General features: G+C 42.2%; 2 long non-coding RNA genes across 7 annotated transcripts; both read right to left on the bottom strand.

Annotated features, from left to right (window-relative positions):
• Positions 1-3,446: 3,446 nt before the first annotated feature.
• On the bottom strand, positions 3,447-6,254 carry LOC123154192 (uncharacterized). Its single transcript, XR_006476716.1, has 3 exons — positions 4,614-6,254; positions 4,029-4,503; positions 3,447-3,868 (listed from the first exon to the last, which is right to left on the bottom strand). It is a non-coding gene; the product is annotated as an uncharacterized lncRNA (long non-coding RNA).
• Positions 6,255-6,558: 304 nt separating this feature from the next.
• On the bottom strand, positions 6,559-11,269 carry LOC123148934 (uncharacterized). Of its 6 annotated transcripts, none has more exons than XR_006474247.1 (5): positions 10,733-11,269; positions 9,580-10,524; positions 7,650-9,499; positions 6,958-7,565; positions 6,559-6,877 (listed from the first exon to the last, which is right to left on the bottom strand). It is a non-coding gene; the product is annotated as an uncharacterized lncRNA (long non-coding RNA). The 6 variants fall into 6 exon arrangements; XR_006474249.1 differs by having other exon boundaries at positions 6,958-9,499; positions 9,580-9,676; positions 10,150-10,524; XR_006474250.1 differs by having other exon boundaries at positions 6,958-9,499; positions 9,580-9,649; positions 10,150-10,524.
• Positions 11,270-15,151: the final 3,882 nt, after the last annotated feature.

Here is a 15,151-nt window from a genome sequence, read left to right as displayed (position 1 = left end):
CCGTACCTAAAACTTTGTTCACTCCGATTGGGAATTCAACCAAGTTAGCCATGCCTCAAACCTAATTACGAACATGTCCTTAGTATTTTTCTAACAATAATATTGGATATTGTTCTTTTTCATCTTTTATTGGATTTTATTTGAAGTTGGTGTTTATTAGGATTATTCTTTTTATCATCAGATTATAACATTGATAAGAAGAGTAGACGAGGAACATACCTTCAACTACATCAGCTACACGCAAGTAGCGCATGACCATCCTTGACCCATATTTTTCATCTTTTGCATGATTATGTTTTAAAGATAGTAGTAGCATGATTTTTAACCAATTTTGCTAAATGATATTCTGGTAGGTGAGCCTATAGGTATTCCATGCCATGTACCCTTGTAGCAACAAAATGTAATACTATCATACAAGTGTTTAACATTTACATAGTATGTTGTGTCTGCCCTATAGCTTGTTGTTTAGGCTTTACACAACAACTACTAGGTGACAAATGTTAGTCAGAATGTCCATCGAGGATGTGCATGTCTTCAAAATTTCCAGAGATTGAAAATGAGTGCCAACATTTTGACGAAACCTTGATCCATTTCCGTTTCGTCAAATTCTGACACTCAATATGTCAACGTTTTAGAAAAGGCCATGTCGATTTTTTTGTCGACTCGTAATTTGTTATTCTTATTTGTCAATTTCAACGCAACAAACAGAGTGCCCCAACTATTTCAACACGAGGGGTTTGTGCGCCAATGTTGGATTGCACACCAATTGCTTTTACCTCACGCTTTTGCAGGGAAACAAATGGATGACGGTATATATGTTTTAAGAATTATTGCACATAATTTATTCATAAGCATGTATTAAGGATTTTTTCTTAATAATGGTAATTTTTGTTCTTTCTTTATTACGACTTTACTGCATCCCATATCTTGCAAGGCCTGACTTCTTAAAAAAGTTGAAGGTCTCCATGGATTAGGAAACTAGGACCATTGCCTACCTCAAGACTAAAGAGGGATTTTTTATTTCAAGTCTACGATTCATAACGAAAAAGAGTGTACTTATTTTGAGTGTTCTAATTGGAGGGCATCTGCCAAAGCTTACAAATTTGAGGAAGGGATGTACTCCACTTTGATATTAGCAAATATTCTGATTCTGATCTTGACATCTGTGTGGATTTGGACAACATTTCAATCCTTCCTCCGTGTATGTCTCTTAAACATACCTGGTAATTAACTTGTATATCAGTCAAAATACATTATCATTTATAATTAACTAATCTTGCTTACATATTATTGGACAGCTTACTTCTGAGAACCGAACAACTTGGAAGATTGTATACAACACTTACTATACTATCGAGACCGCACTTACCTGGGAGGATAAAATGTGCCTCTTCTCCTTTGTTGATGATATTGAGTGTCTTAAGGACACTTATAATGCCAGACGAAATGATGCACCATACATGCCACTAGTGCATGCCTTGAACAAGGCCAACATTCATAACAAATACATGGTAAGAATTGTATTCAGTTTCATATTTTTCATACATTCTTTGTGAATTAAAAATAGTAGCGAGAGTGGCGTTTTGGCACATGGGAGCGCTCTTGATTTTTAAAATGTGTTTTAAACATATTTTAAAATGTCAAAAAAATCTAAACAAAAACTTGGCGCGCACATCTCGATATTGTACATGCTCACAAAGTCGTTTCGTGAAAAACCGACAACTCATATATGTCACGCGTGAAAAAGACAAAATCCGGTGTTAAAAATGCTTTTCACAAGACATCATTTTGGCTTTTTTACACAAGCCACTAAAAATGACTGTTTTATCCGAAACTTGACGTGCACACATATAATATCGAGATGTATGCGCCAAATTTTTGTTTGGAATTTTTTCACATTTTGAAATGTTTTTTTCACGTCCAGGAGCGCGCACTCCCGGGAGCATCAACGGATTTCCGGTGCTTACTGTGTTACTAGGGGTTGGGGCGCCACCTTGTGGCGCCTCCCGAGAAAAAGTTGGGGCGGTGCCAGGTTGGCAGTCCCCATTTCAATTGTTTTTTTGCAATCTTGGTAACACATAAACATGACATGTTAGTAAAAAGTTCCACTACAAATTTTGGAAGTTTATGATGACGGAGGAGATTCATCTTTGCACCTCCTATTCACAGGTTGAAGCCTCTGCTAGCAACGAATGTTTACGACGATGCAGGAAATGCCGTCTTTGCTCCTTCTGTTCACCGGCTGATCCATGAGATGCTTCGCAGCTGCCTGTGTGTCCTTGATGTCATTGATCTCCATCAGATAAATATGCCCATCTAATTTAAAACATTGATAGTCCACCTTACTATCTAGCAAGATATTTTCAGTCCTTTTCAAAGGAACCAAACCATTTGCAGTTGACAGTTTATACAAATACATACCCATGATTATTACGATGACATGTACACATTATTTTGTCTATCCAACAAACAAATTTCCATGACAAGCAAACAAGGCAAGCACCAAATATTGCATGAACCATATCAGGAGGAGACGAGAGAGACCCAACAGCGGCGTCGCTTACCTTTTATATGCTGGTAACCATATCAGTCATCGCAGTCGCCTCCCGCTGCCTCGACCACGACGACCACCGTCGATCAACACCGTCTTGCACCGAACTATCATATTCATGTTGGTACTAAGAGAATTTTCGTCATACAAGGATGTGCTTCTGCAGCTAACATGCATCTACAAAAGACCCTATATAGAATATGTGATCAAATTTATTCCTCTCCAATGTCCATAATTGCCATCTCCTCCCTATGTTCCTAACACTCTTAGATTCTGACATGAACATGCTACTAAAATGACGTTTGGTGTAAGTGATACTATTTTAGAATGATAAAATAAACTGCTCTTGGTTGTTGTCTCACACAATGGAATCGATTACATTATAACCAACATGAGCAAGCCATCATTGATTTACTACTTTTGTACTTCTAATCCCCCATTCTTTAACAAACTTGTAATTCTTCTTTCTTATATTGATCCAGATTATTTCATGGTGTCACTTAATTCATAGTACCAATTTTCTTTTAACATGGGATAATTATAGATACTAACCCTGAAACAAATTGATGGTTAACTTGACTGAAGCTAGATTCTATTTTCTGAACCAAAGATCAAGTAAACAGTACAGGTCGCTCATAAATTATTTGACTAAGATATGTTCATGGTATCTCCTAGTCAAGGTTGTACCTGATGTTGACTGGAATAAAAAATAATCAAGACATTAATTAGTACCATCCTAAAAGATTTGATTGTTGCAGCCGAACTCTAAATACAATTAGTGCCTACATCTAGTACCTCCGGTTCCCTTGCTCCCATACATGTCATGGACAGCTCTCTATTGTACAGTATTGACACAAAATAATGAACATTCGATTAGCTTGAATGAAAATAATGAACAAGCAAATCTTGGTACTTTAGATTAATCCGGTCAGCACACACTAAAGGTATCACACAGAAGTATCAATTAGTAGCCAACAAATTTAGTATTATGCTAATCACATCGAATCAGGAAGAAGATCACAAAACAAAATTCATAACTAAAAGTATTAAGAAAACTTCTGTCATAGGATTAGAATAGAATGCAAAAGGTTAAGAAGCACCAAAATTATGCTTGATGTTATGGACACCTGAAGTAACTGTGAAAGGTCAAACAATAATCCCACATGGCGGAGAAGCCACCGCCGACGTCCTTGTCGTGGTCCAGCCGCTCCTTGATCTTGCGGAGTCCTTCAGCCCAGGCCTCTAGTCCACTATTAGGATCTTCACTTTGCATCCGGCCCTGACCATCTTGTTCACACTGATCACCTTTCCAACACCCTTAGAATTCGGTAGAAACAAAAGAGGAGAAGGCGAGGACGTGTGTCAGTCATTCTGAAACATACAACGTACGTACGATCCTAGGAATTTGCGGCAAGAGCATGTGGTGCAAGAGCAACTTGGCGGCTGGGAAGTTAAGAGTCGGAGAATTATTATTGACCTTCCAGATGTGCACACGGCCGGTGACGGAGGGCTTGAACCTGTCGAAGCAGATCAGGATGCGGTTGTGATGCAGCAGCGGGAGCAGCTACTCCTGCTGACAAGCTCCTCAGCAGTGCTCCGCAGCGTCTTCGTGCACTCCTCCACGCCCATCAAAGCCGTCATAGTGCTCCGGCCGCGTCTGTCTGTCTTTGCCTCTAGTAGTCCTGCGTCCTTCATTTCCTTGCCCTTTCTTTTTTGAGTTCTGCCTTTGAATTTGTGAAGGAATCTGTTGTCTGAATCCACCTCTCCAACTCGATCGCATTACGATCTATTTGGTCTAGAACATAATGACTGGTGGCACCCTTGTGCAGGTCTTCTCCAGCTGCCGTTCGATCCTTCCTAGTCGATCCCCCAAACACCTCCCCTGACTCGAGAGAAAATCCGGCGGCGGCGGCGGCGGCGTTGGCACTGCGCGTGCGCTTCATCTCCTTTGCCTACTCATGGTCATCGACGAGAGGAGCGGAAGGGAAACAGAGGATGGCCGATGTCATGGATCAATAAAATAATTACATAAAAATGAATTTTAGTGAACAAGAGTCCTCACCTGAGATTGAAGTAAGAAAATCGTTTGAGTTCACCTTTGATCTGCAATAGCACATTTAGCAATACCTGATTTCTTCTTCAATCATGCAAGTACTCAGGACAAAAATACTCCCAGCTCATTGGTGAGCAACCTTACTGAACCTCCTACATATAGGAAAAGGATGATTTCAGGAGGGGAAATGACAGCAATAGCTATCAGGCATGGCCCACTGTATGATGTTGGTGCCATTTGCACATTTGATACAGCAGTTCTAGCCATAAACAAAAGATGACACACTATATAAAGTCAGGTAAGTGTACACTCAAATACATCCCTACATGGAAACAAAGCCTGCAAAGCACACATATTAGTGAACATGTTTCAACTTTCTTTTCTTATTCGCATTCAGGAAGGATCAAAGAGAACATAAGCAAACCTTCAAAGGAGTAAATTGCAAAAAACCACCACAATTGGGGACCCTAATTCAAAAAACCACCACCTTTCGATTTTTTTTCAAATAACCGCCAGGATTGTGCTGACAGTTTTCAGAAAACACTGATCGATTGATTAGAGCCGTTTGACAACGAATCTGACGGGTAGATCCTATTGTCAGGTCAACCTGGCATATGCCAAACAGAGTGAGGAGACGGACGTTAGGTCCTGTTGAGTAATTTCCTCAAACACCTAGAGGGCATCCCGTCGGCTGCCTAGCTCGCCAGTGGCAGTGTAGGAATGGGCTGCGAGTGACTTGAGTGCGAGGTAGCGCGGCCGCAGGCAGAGAGGCGGCGCCGGACCAGGCGATCATGGGGTAGTCGGGGCGCGGGGCGGACCAAGAGCTCGTGCTCTCGGCCATGGTGCTCGGGAGGTCGCGGGCAACGGCGAAATAGGGGGGAAGGAGATGGCCCTCATGAGGGATCTCGGCGCCGGACCAGGGCGCCCACGGGGTAGTCGGGACGCTGGGCAGAGTTCGCGTTCCTGCCATCGCTGCGGCGTGCCCGTACTCTGTAGCAGGCGGTAGCTCGAGCCGCCTTGCGTGGCCGCTGCTGATGGTCGCGTGCCCGGGCACGGCTAGTGCTGCTGCTCGCGGCCCGTCGCGTGGCCGGTGCTGATGGTCGCGTGCCCGGGCGTGGCCGGTGCTGATGGTCGCGTGCCCGGGCGCGGCCGGTGCTGCTGCTCGCGGCCCGTCCCGAGGCCGGTGCTGCTGCTCGCGCGCATGGGCGCGGCCGGTGCTGCAGCTCGTGCCCCCGTGCGTGGCTGCTGCTGCTGCTGCTCGCGCCCCCGTGCGTAGCCGTGGCCGCTGCACTTGCTCGTGCCCTTGCGTGGCTGCTCGCGCCCCCGTGCCTGGTCGATGCCGCCGCTGCTGCTCGCGCCCCCGTGCCTGGGCATGGTCGCTGATGCGGCTCGCGTGCAGGAGCATAGATAGACAAGGTGGAGGGAGATCACGGAGGCGGAGGCTCGCGAGCCGGCCGGCGGCTGAATCCGGTGGTGCGCCGGTCAGATGCAGGTGTGATTATTTTCCCCTGTCAACGCTTGTGGAGGAGGAAGTATAGAGGCTGACGTGCGGGTCCCATGTGCAGCTTACTGTACAGGCCAAACACCGTGAGATTTCAGTGCCACATCATCACTTACATCGGCACCCATCTGCCAGAAACGTTGTTAACATGTGTTTAGTGACCTATCAGTGTTTTTTGAAAACTGTCAGCAGAATGGTGGTGGTTATTTGAAAAAAAAATCGAAAGGTGGCGGTTTTCTGAATTAGGGTCCCCAATTGTGGTGGTTTTTTGCAATTACTTCCTTCAAAAAGAACATAAGCAAACCTTAAAATAACCTCACGATCAAACAAAATACACACAATTTCATATATTTTTTCTAAGGAAAATGTCTCACAAAAAAAACTACAGTAGCAAATAAATAAAATGCAAGGCCAACTGAACAGGAATATTGCCATATCAGATCAACAGACGCACAATAGATTTTATTTTCAAATAAATATAGGGCAGCATCACAACTTCGGTTCAGATAAGCAGATGCAGAATTGCAGACGCAGCTGCAGCAACAGTAATAAAGCACAAACTTAACACACAAATTCGAGATCACACAAGAGACACTTAATAGTAACTTATAACTATGATTCCTCTTATTAATAATGACAGTACTAAATAGGATAGTCTTCTGATGGAGATCAGCAATACAGTCTTCCTCCCAATCACGCTGAGAGGACTTCACTTATGCAGCAGCAGCAGCATGCTATATATCATCATTTCTCAAATCTTCTCGTCGTCTTCCTAAAATAAGAAAATCGAATCGAATGTTACCACATGATCATTTGTTTATAAGAAAAGCGCTGCCACAATTTAGTACAAACCTTAAACTTTCCTCGCTGAGCTTGTAGATGCCTCAGCCTCCTGCTACGGCGCGTTCCGGTTCCGAGCTAGGACAGGCTCCTCCTGTACTGAATTCACTGGAGTTTCAGCTGACTGGTCTTCAAAGTCTTCATCATACTCCTCATCAAGTGTGTCTTCATAAGCGTTCACCTCAACCCGGTGTGCAGGATCCCTCCTATCCCACCATAACCCGTACAACACTGAGATCCTTCCTGTGTATTGTTTGTGATAAGCTCCAATGTGCAACCAAACTGCCGATAATTTTCGGCGAACCACTCCAATAGCAAGGACATCCCAAGTTCCCAACCACCTTCAGGTCTGCAGATGTTTCCTTATCCTTGAAGATGCCCTGATCTGCCTCTTGTGCCGTGTTGAAGTGGTGTACCACAGTTTCTCCTGTGACAGAATTCCTTGTTTCTTCATACTTTTATTCATCTCATGGATTCTTATTAATCTCAAAATCATCTTGCTATGATTGCTGGTACTAATTTTTTGAAGAATGGAATCACATGGCTTATAGAGACCACTCCTTCCCTGCCAGCCCTCTGGGATTTTCAGCAAATACCTTGTAGGCGTACATAATCAAAATCTGCACAAGCAAAGACGATAAGTTCTGGGAACAGGGCACTGGAAAGAGGGAAGAATCAAGAAGTGGCGAGGTTAATCTCCTTACTCCATTTCTTAAGTAGTCCTATCTCAACTGGTCACTGGGTTGTGGGCTCTAGATATTTTTCCTTGTCATGGTGCCATCATTTTCTTTTGTTAGAAGAAAGGTTTATACATGAGGGGAAAGGCGGTGTTAATTCACATACGATGCAAGTCTAATAGAAAATTCACACGACCAACCACATAGGCAATAATTAACCACATAGCAACACATCCAACAGGGCACAACAACTCTCCACAAATGGACCACCCACTTACAACTGGGTCCCAAGCAGTGCCTCTAGCCCCAATGCACACACACACCCCTTTCCAGGGAGTTCAATAGTTGCCTGGATTTTAATGATGAAAATACCATACTATTCATTTTAGGAATCATAAGCTCATTAAATTATCATTTTACAAAATAAAAAACAAGGTCATTTTTGTCCACTCAGTTTACCATCCAACCAAAAGCTACTCGATGTATGATAGGATCATGTCAGCGCTACAATGGGGGCAAACCAACCACAAGCATCAGGAACATATCAAAATCAAAACAATTTCTGAATTATTATTATTCAGATTGATGCTTATGAATGAAAGCTGCTTACATCATGGATATTGTCATGCTAATGCAGAATTGAAAGTATCCTATCATCTTCTGTAATGTACCTTCCGCATAGAAAAGTAAAGTGCCAGTCAAGCAACAAGCACATATTATATCCAGATAGTGTTAGATCAGGATGTACAGTGAAATAAGAAGAAGAAAGGCAAGACCATTTAACATGAACAATCATATCATTGATTTTTTCTGCAAGGAACCCGGATAATAGTTCAGCACTCAAATCATGGTAGGCAGATAGATCTCTGAGAGACATTTGTTGGGATGGAAATAGCTCTACACATCAACCAGAACCTGATCTGAAAATGGGAAGGATAAAAACACAACCACATTTAATATACATCATGGCAAGAACAATATTGAGCATCTAATACTGTGGAATTATATAACATGGTTTTATACATTTATACGTCAGGAATTTAATCTGAACTATAAATTCCTGACGCCAAGCTATAAAATTATATCATCCTGAATTGATTACCAAGAATCTATGGGGCAACAATAAAAAAACATTACTTTATATGAGTCTGTCTAGCTAAGTTCGTATTTATCCAAAAGGGCCTAATTTAGTAATGGTAACACTTTTCTCGATGCTGGATTTTTTTGCTGAAGTGTTTGGAAATTAATCACATTTACACTAAAAAAATATATTGTGTAGCCAACCTTGAGGTTGTTCGGCAATTCCAGAAGTAAATTTACAAAATTGCACTAATTCATGCAGTACGCTGCCAGGCACCTCAATGAAGGTGTTAACTATTTATTGTAGTGCAACCAGATCAATTTCCTTTCAAAAATGGGCTGAGCTCCCATGTGACACTTGAATAGGTGATGCATGCAGGCCAATGAATGAATGGATTTTATCAACACTTCCTTTTCACTCTGTATATAAACCTCACATCAGCATGCACACCTGAAAAACTAACTTTCTTGTAACCTGAGAGATTATTTCTTCTGCTTTTACTACTACGCCTAATACTTGATACGTCGCCTATAATAAGCATAATATAATAAGTTGACATCATGCAAATGATCTGACAACCAAACTAACACCTGATCCCCATTCATCATAAGCTGCAGGATTTCAACTTCACATTTATCTAATAGGTTTCATTAAAACAGAAAATAATAAAAAGCGTAAAATTTATGGGTCTGCTTCCTGCCCGATGTTGTACACAATGCATTGCCCATCGATTTGTTTGCAAAATAAATCCTTGTTTCTAGATCTGCTGCCCTCCCAGAAAAAGGATCATTTCTTACTGGAGCGAACAGGGGAGAGACCGTCAGCAGTGAAAGGCAGAAAAAAGGTAGTAAAGAGAGAGGGAGGAGGTGGCTTCACCTTGAGTGGTAGGGGAGGCCGCCGAATAGCCGACCGAAGCCCTCCTTCCTCACTGCGGTCGGGTATGCCTCTTTGAGGAAAAAAATAAGAAAGGATCCTAGTTTATTTGTTATAAATTGTAAGCTAGAGAACTACACAAATATCTGTGAAAGAATGATATGAGAACATTATTTACTTCAACCTGAACACAAGGTCATCCTAAATCATGATTTGCAAGCACGCCATGTAAGTTAGATACTTCTAGAGAGAAAGGATAACTTTTGTAGCATTAGTTCGCAGCATATGGACTTCACAAAGTACATATGCTGCTGAGAACTCTTCTGACCCCACCCCAAAACAAATGGTGCCATTTTATCCATATATTTAAATCAAATAGTAAGAAGTATGCTCAGTATATCATGCAGTGCAACAAACTAAAATAAGAGAACTTTAGTAATAAAGTTATAATCGAAAGAACATCCAGATTTTGCTTAGTTTGTGATCTGTAAACACTAAACGGCGGCGCAGTTGCATGAAGCAACACCCTATTCTAACATGAAAAACTGCTTAATTTGCCTGAAGGGCTTATACCTGCAAAGAACATGAAGACTCAGGCCACTTCTGCTCTTTTATGCCGTAGTTTCTCAGCCACACCAACCATAGCAACTTCCTCTTCTAGTTTTCTTTTTTGCAAGAACTTCCTCTTTTAGTTGTCTGAGCCTGAAATACAATAAGGGGCATAACAAATGAAATAGTTCGCTGTAGTGTCGTCTAAAGCATCACATATTGTGCATCAACTGAAATGCAATTGAAATAAGGAGATGAGGGGAGGCTTGCATGCGAGAGCAATGATCGATGGGTCGACGCGTTTTTAACTTTGTCGCCTTCAGCACAGTAAATTCGACGTGGCTATTGCGAGAGGGCGCCCCTTACGCGTAGGTTAATGTGTTTGATGATGTAGCCCTTCTGTCCAATGAATACAGAAGATTTAACTATCAAAAAATACAGTGGACAGTTTGCCAGAATAGAATCTATACTTTTATTAAGATAAAAACAAGCAGTCAAGCAATATTTTAGAGCAATTGTACAGTTGATCTCATAAGGGAGTAAGAACATCATCAGCCAAAGTAAAATTTCAGAGGATGTTCTGAAGATGAAACAACAGGGGACTCACTATAGAAAATTTCAGCGGATGCTACAGAGGATGTTCAGCCTGAAGATGAGAGGATCACGTGGAATCGCGTGGTGCAGTGGCTCTCCTCCTCATCATCTGCAGCGACGCCGCAACCCTCGTCGCTCTCCTCTGTGGCAGCGCCGCCCCTCCTTCGCCACGGCGACCGCCGCCCTCCACCTTCTCGTCCGCGCTGCAGCGCTCCATGAGGCGGAGCCACGCGTTGAGACGAGCCGCCGGAACCCGCCAGAGCCTCGCCGACGACGAAGGTGACGCCGCGCGCGAGACCCTAGCCATGGCCAAGGGTCAGGAGCGAGGGCAGAAGGCCTATAGCGACGGATTTGGACGGGTGGGACCAAGGAATGGGGCCAGGGGAGGTCGATGGTGTGTCACCCACCGCCGGGACTCGCCGGAATCGGACGGCACATGGGTGGTGGCGGCGGCGGCGAGGAGTCGCGGGGGGAGAGAGATCGTAAGAGGAGAGGCGACGAGGGGAGGCTTGCGTGCGAGAGCAAGAATCGATGGGTCGACGCGTTTTTTACCTTTTTCTCTTCGGCATAGTAAATTCGACGTGGCTATTGTTTTTTTGAAAGATCCATCACTGCTGGCTTTTCATTGATTAAGCAGGGAGCATGCGGAAAAAAAAATCATGATCAAGTGATCATGGTGGGGGTTACAGAGTTGGCATCACTAGAGGGGTCGCCATTTGCCTAAAAATTGAACAGAGATCAGCCTGGGTCACCAAGTGGTGTTTCCAGGCATTTGGCTCCAGCAAGCCTCCAGGAATCCATGTCTTGCCTGATTGCTGCAAGGATTTCAGCACTCTGACGCTGGCGATCTCTGAAGGTTCTTGCATTCCTCTCCAGCCAAATATGCCAGGCCACCAACATCATTGTAGACTGCACCCTTTTCCTGTTTGCCGTTCCTGCTGCACGCATGGCTATTGTGAGAGGGCGCTCCATACGCGCACGTTAATGCTTCTCGATTATTGTGTTCTTGCAATAGAAGCTTCCAAGATGTGTCGTGCCTAAGATGATGGATGCGCATGGTGATATGACACTTATCTTCCATGATAAAAGACCAATTTCGACGACACCTACTCAACTGTACCAGATTGATGCATCCTATTTAATTGTGGAGGCGAATACTGAAGGAGTGCAACTTGGAAATTGGATCTAGGTTAATGTTTGTGGTGCATCATGGACATGCAGATATTTTCCTATTCTTCACAAACACTAGATCGGTAACGCGCCTTGGCGCGAGGATGCCGGTCCCATCATTGTGGTTATGCAGGTAATGCTCAAGTTAGTACTAATTCAGGTTTAACATACTTACTCAAACAGTATATAACAAAATAAAAGTAAGAAGAAACATTCACATGTGATAGAAGCAATGAGTTCAACATCACCATGAGATTATCATAAGGCAGCATCGAGTTTAGTACTATTTATGTACACATCATTATTGAAGATCAAGAAATCTTATCATTTCATTAGAAATGATAGCTATTTTCTATCTATATGGTACTACAGGCAGCAAGAGCTATTAATAAGAACATAGGTCCATGCTCAGTATCTTTCACACTCAAGGCAATCTTCAAAATAGAAAGAATGTAAGATAACATACATTCTTTCTTCTTGCCAGAACCCTTCACTTTCGCAGCATGCTCTTCAGCTGCCGCCTAATCCGATTCAATTTTCTCTCCAAAAAGGTCGACATTGTTGTCATCCAGTCAGAAGTTATTTTCTCATGTTTTTGCAATCCAATCTCCAACAATACATTGTATAAAACCCATTAGTTGAAACATCAAATGAATATTACAAGCTCAAATGCAGCCTGCTAATTTTTTATGGCAATGAACAGAAGAAAAATCGAAGATGATGTCACTTGTGCCATTGTGCATCATTGGCCGCTGAATGGCAGCTGATAATACTGTCAGTGGCGCCTCAGGTCGCTGATCGCGAAACTCTGTCCTATTTTTAATGATAGGAGAGGAGGGTGACAAAATGGCTGGGAACTTGTAAGAAAAGCCATCAGAGACAAATCTTTTGATCCTCATAAAGAAAGTCCATCAGAAAAAATAGTACCAAGCTCCTCTTAAATTTGAAGAGATATTCTAGCAAAGCAAAGAGAGACATTATAGCTATAATTAGTGCTCTGAAGCATGTATTCTGAAGTATTTCAAAGAGATCATTTTATTCCCTTTTACCTTCTACATTACATCAATAATTAGTATTCTGAAGGGGATAACTAAAAGCAATTGCGTCTCTTGGTAGCTCTTATGATTGTAGGAAAGGCCACAAGGGAGATCCCAAAGTGGGCATCAATTTTGTACCTGCATGTAATTGCAGCAATAGAGTGCTCTGCTATTGGTGATGTCTTTTTTAAACATCCTCAGCAGTTACCTGAATAAGCAAAGGAGAATACTAAAGAAAGGATACAGTTTATTAAGGACAAAAAAGAATAATAACAGGCCGGCAAATGAGCCTAGGATGGAAAACAAATTATGGATGTCATTCTTTCCCAGCTATTTTTGGGTCATGAAAAAGGAAGATACAGTGTATGAGGATACAAAAGGACAACAAATTATGGCATGTCATGCTTTCTCAGCTACTATATATGTGTAGTATATTCTTGCCGAAGCTTGAGGAGGAGAAGAAAAGCACCTGCTGGCTGCAGTTCGAGCAACAATATTATGTAGTTCTAGCCTGACCATGAACGATGCTTCAATTATAGGTGGCACGACTTGCCGCGCGTTGCCCGCCAGACGCAACCAGACATGAATAACCATTTTGAAAGATCGTTGAGCTACACAGGCACATACACAAGCTATTTGATCACACTTGGAATTGTCTCAACTCATAAGCTATAGATAGACAGGAAGCAAAGCACAAAGCTACACATATACATTGGAATTGGATTAGCCATAGTAAGAAAATGTACGTGTGTATACATGGTATCGTACAACTTACACAACTTCATGCTTTGTAGTACAATACAACAGCAGAAGCAGGTTGTATGAATAAAAGTGAATGCGGCCAGAATGGAGAGAGATGGTTGTAGTCGAAAGAAAGTTGATAACATGGCGGTCAAACTTATAAGCTCAGTTTATTTTTCACAGTCAAATTTATAGGCTCAGCCTATTTGTCAGGCGTCAAACTACTTTGTATGGTTAAGGCGGGATCTAAAATGAGAAAGAAAGTGAGGCAAAACCACATGATTTCCACTAACCGATAATCTAAGCACTTCAGTAATTACACTAATCAATAAAAGGTGGACCATCACTTAGTCAGAGAAGCCATGAAAAAGGGTTGGGTTGAGACTTGATGCTTAACTCCTAGGCGATTCATGACTGGAATTTGGACGGATACTTAAAACCTTCAAATATGATCCAATTTGAGAACATGTGTGCAGATGTCGTGTTTTGTTTAACACAAATAGTTTAGTAGTACAGCATAGAGAAAACACACACATATATTTAGAATTGCAAGTGAATATAAGAAGTATGAGCATTGTTTGAGATTGTTAATCCAAAGTTTTACAAACAAAAATTCAAGTACTAATGGAAGTTTGTGTGGCTTAACCTTAGCTGGACTTGAAAGCATAAAACTGGTGTAGCAAAATATCATATACCTGGATGTCCATACGGCTGGCGCCGTCAAGGTCTAGCTGTGGAAGGTCTTGCGACGGCGGCTGATTCAAAATCAGTTAGGTAGCACAACAGGGCCAAACCGATCTACCATGGGAAACGCTGCAAGAAATTAGGCATTCCCTATAAATTATTGATCATATAAAGCAATACATTTGACTGCCTGGGACATGATGCATATGAAACACTATGTTGATGTACGTGCAGCCGATCATAGAGAACAATGAAATTGCTTGGAACATGGCGTACATAAGATACTGTGGGAATAATTAGCTGCAACCAATCGTACATACACTGCTTGGTATGAATTCATAAATCTTGGTCTGAGTTCATAAATAAAAAATTAAGAGAAACGCATGCCAGAGCAGGAATTACCGCAGGTAGTTTTCCTAAATCTATGTATACTTAGCAGCCATGCAGTAAAAAACTAAAAATGTTGACCGGTCCCTCCACAATTTGTAATCCAATGAGGATTTATTTAGATCTAGCCAGCCGCTCATTTCCTTCGTCATGCAAAAGAGATGCTCATATCTAGCAAGATTCCTAGGAGTTTTGATGCCTTTCTTATTTTGTTTGGTACCTTGGGTCTGCACAGGTATGACAGATGCGCATACAATGAGCATACCAAAGAAATACATGTGACGGGCAAAATAAATTATGAACAGACATCTTCAGAGACTAACCTTGGGTCTAGCTGCTTGTCAACAAAAGGATCAATGGAGGTGACTTGGTTAAAAGATGTGCCGACAACCTGCATACAATGATTTACAGAG

The sequence above is a fragment of the Triticum aestivum genome, chromosome 7A (genome assembly GCF_018294505.1).
Source record: "Triticum aestivum cultivar Chinese Spring chromosome 7A, IWGSC CS RefSeq v2.1, whole genome shotgun sequence".
NCBI lineage: Eukaryota > Viridiplantae > Streptophyta > Magnoliopsida > Poales > Poaceae > Triticum > Triticum aestivum.
Note: the sequence above shows the minus strand (reverse complement) of the source record. Positions and strands in the feature narration are given on the sequence as shown.